The sequence below is a fragment of the Pediculus humanus genome, genomic scaffold (genome assembly GCF_000006295.1).
Source record: "Pediculus humanus corporis 1103172108322 genomic scaffold, whole genome shotgun sequence".
NCBI lineage: Eukaryota > Metazoa > Arthropoda > Insecta > Psocodea > Pediculidae > Pediculus > Pediculus humanus.
This window is the reverse complement of record NW_002987891.1, coordinates 735,734-740,068: the sequence shown is the minus strand read 5'-3', so window position 1 is coordinate 740,068 and position 4,335 is coordinate 735,734.

Sequence of the window (4,335 nt, the reverse complement as noted above, 5' to 3'; positions counted from 1 at the left end):
GATAAAGGATAATCAAAAAAGGGAAGGGAAATGATAATAATAATGACAATGTAAAAGGAAAGGCGAAAAAAAAATTAAATTAAATTAAATTAAATTAAATTAAATTAAGTAAATTTAAATTAATTAAAAACTATAAATAAAAATAAAAATTTATTAATTTGCAATTTTTTTTTCTTCCATGTCATCGTAAAATAATAATAATAATTAATAATAATAATAATAATAATATTACATCCGCTCAACGACGTTATTTTGGTAATTAATATTTATATATATATATAATCTATATATTTATATGTATAATTTTTTTTGTTTTAAATAATAATACAGTATTAATATTATTAACATTAATTAAATAATCAATCAATTATTTTTAATAATATAAATAATAATAAAAAATATCCCCTCCCCTCCTCCCTACTCCCCACCCTCCTACCTACACACTACTACTCCCACAAAACCTACCTACGAAAAAGAAAATTCAAAAAAAAAAAGGTATCATCGTCGCATAAACCTGGTCACGACCTGTCACAAAAATCAAAAATCTTTTGTGTAATTTTCATTTATTATTATTATTATTATTATTATTATTATTATTATTATTATTATTATTATTTATTTCTCATATTCATTCTTTCTATTGTGCGTGAATGTGTGTGCGTGTGTGCGTGTGCGTGTGAACACCATTGTACTGTGACACTTATTCATTTCAATTTTTTTTTTTTTCTTTTCTTTCCCCTCCCTCTTACCGATTCGAAGAAGAGGAGACAAAAAAAAAAAAAAAAAATAGCAAAGCCATCATTTATTGATTTTTAAACTATTCATCATCATCATCATCATCATCATCATCATCATTGTAACTCTAAGCGTTTCATTCAATGCGTGCAACAAAAACGACAATGACAAAAAAAAAAAAAAAAAATGAAATTGCTTGCGGAGATGAATTTTTTTTTTTTTTATTGCTTCTTACGACGATAAGCTCACAATTGCTTTGTTAAATGTCGGTTACGACCTTGAAAAATACAAAAAGGTGAAGGGTCACTTGACAAAATTTTACTTGGTAGGCAAATAAAGCGCTTTTATATATTCAACGCTTGCCACACATCATAAAGAAAAGATAAATGCACGAGATGATTTCACACACACACACACACTCTCTCTCTCTCACACTCACTCTCACACTCTCTCCCCATCCCTCTCTCTCTCTCTCTCTTTTTTCGACGTGCAATTTCTCCGTGACAAATTATGAATAATGTTCGAAATCGCAACAATGCTTACAAACTTTTAAAATATATCAGTAACAAAATGGAAAAAAGTGCGAACAAACAAACAAACAAACAAACAAACAAACAAACAAACGACAAACCTTAGAAAGAGGCCTGGATAAATGTATTTTAGCACCCGAGAATAACAAATTCCTTCTAGCAATTTCGGTTGCGAAATCATTAAACGCGTGGGTTACGTGTTGTTATTATTATTATTATTATTATTATTATTATTATTATTATTATTTCACCCCATGGAGAAAAAAAAAGTAAAATGTAATGATCGCGTTGGCGAACGATGAGGAGGAGGAGAAAAAAAAAACAAGAAAAAATTTGACATTTTGAAAAAATCTATGTCTGTCTCTCTCTCTCTCTCTCTAACTTCTTCTTAGCGCCATTATTTGACGACTTTCCTTTAATATTTGAATGCAAATTAGACTCATTGCCTGGGTTAACTCGCGACCGATTTTTTTTTTTTCCCATTTATTTAAACTTTGGACCTTAGAACGAAGAGAAATGACGTAACAAGTTCAAAGATTGAAAAAAAAAAAAAAAAGATGGTGAGCGTTCGAATTCCAATAAAATGAACGCAATCATTTCAACAATCACGCCAACATTTTTTTCCTCCCCTTTTTTTCGTTTTTTTTCCTCCCCTTTTTTTTGGGGGGGGGAGGGGGGCTTTTTCACACTCCGACAAAAAACAAATCCGAAATTTCAACAACGTGACTAATCCCATAAAAACGAACGCCTTTTTTTTTTTTTTGCCTAACCTTACCACCACTTCAACGAACGTCTCTGAACGTCTTTGTCTTTTCTTTTTGGAGTGTTTCTTTTTTATAATAGCAAGGAGTATTTTTCTCTTTTCTTTTTCCTTTTTTCCCCCTTCATTCATTCATTCATCGAGATCATCGAACCGTCATCACCACAAAAAAAAAAAAAAAAAAACGCTTACACATACCCGTTTTAAACCGTTCGGTTTCCGCACGCACGCACGCACGCACACACGCACACACCAACAAAATGAAATTCGTTGAAAAAATTCATTCATCCCGTGATTCTTATTGAGGTCACATTATCCGTTCGGGGATTACATTCCCGAAAAAAAAAAAACAACCCAGAGGTTTTTTCAACCCTTTTCACCGAACCGAACGTGCGTGCACGCACGTGCACGAACGCATATCTTTTATTTTTTTTGTTTTTATAAATTATCTTATATAAAATTAATTCAATTCAACTCAAACGCGTCACAACGTGCATCGTTTCTTTTTTTTCGAATGGCAAAATATCAAATGTATATATAAAGAGAGAGAGAGAGAGAGAGAGAGAGAGAGAGAGTGAGAGAGAGTGAGTGAGCGAGTGAGTGAAAGGTTAAAAAGAACAATTCTTCCTTGCAAAATCCATTTTCCACCATTTAATCCTTTCTTCTTAAATTGTCAATTTAAAAATCGAAACCGTGTTTTTTTTTTTTGTCATTAAAAAATTTTTATTTACCACATTATATACTACAGGCAACCAAACAACCAACCGAACAACCAACCAAACAATCAACCGAACAAGTAACCGAACAACCAACCAAACAAACAACCAAACAACCGCGAACACTTTGATTCAACGTAACGTTTATGAAAAAAAAAAAAAAAATCGAACGAAATTATCATCAACGTAACGTCACGGGAACGTACGCCAGGTAAAATTAATAATAATAATGATAATAATAATAATAATAATAATAATTTCCTTGACCTTTAAAAAAAAAACAATCGTAAAAAGAGATAAGGTCAAAATTCTCAAACGTCTCGACGACGACGATGAAAAAAATAATAATAATAATAATAATCATAGACTCCTCATCCTCCTCCCTTTTGTTACCATTATCATCATTAATACCATTTCCCCTCCCCCCCCACCTAAATAAGGTGGGGACCTCACCTTCACGGAAAATCCCGTCGTTCGTTCCCGTAGGATAATTATAAAGTTTTTTAAAAAAAAAAAAAAAAAAATTAAACAAATTTTCCGCAACGTTTTTTTCCTTACCCTTTCGCCGTTCATCCAAATCACACGCACGCACACGCACACACCAAAACCAAAACGTTTTAAATTTTATTTTTAATATTTATTATTGCTCTTTCGAAAAAGAAATAAAAATAAAAGACAAGACGAACAGCAGAACGAAAATTCATTGTGTCGCGAACGCCTCGAAGAAAATTTTTTTTTTAGCAAACTTGTTCATGTTTCGGGCCAACAACGAAATCTTTGCCAAATAAAATTTATCTGAATAATCACCTTATTTTCTTTCTTTCCCCCCTCCCTTTTCCTTCTTTTTCCCCCCTCCTCCTCGTGAAAAAAAAAAAAAAAATTCGTTATTCGCGACTTTTGCTGTTGCAAACTAAAAAATAATAATAATAATTACGATTTAAAGTCAACAGGAATCTTCCTCTCGCGATATATCCTACACCCTATAATTGTTTCGTTTCAACAGGTACCTTCCACCTCCCCCCTCCCTCCCTACGAAAAACGGTGTCGGTGATGGTGGTGATGATGATGACGATGATGGTGGTAGCGTCTGCGGTTATTACGATAATAATCACTCACAACCGTTTCCCATTCATTTCTCTCTCTCTCTCTCTCTCTCTCTCTCTTTTAGTTTTTCTTTTTCCTCTTTAACTAAACCAAACCTTTCCAAAAAGGAAAAATGGAAAAATTGTCGAGTTAGCGCCATTTCATTTTCCCAACTCAAAAGATTTACTTACGATTTTTCATTTCACCCGCGTGTTTTTGTCGCGCCACCTTCGATGGGATACGCATGCGTGCACGCACGCACGCACGCACACACGCACACGAAACGTACAGCAATCAAAACAAAATACGCGAAGGAAAAAAAAAAAAAAACGCGGTCGTAGGTTTAGTAGGTAAACTTTCCAACTTTTTTTTTTAATCGATCAAATCCAATTCAATCCAATCTTTAATCTCTTAATCCGGATTTTCACGAAATGAATTTACTCGTTCGAAGAAAAATCAAATCTTTCTCTCTCTCTCTCTCTCTCTCTCTCTCTCTCTCTCTCTCTCCCTC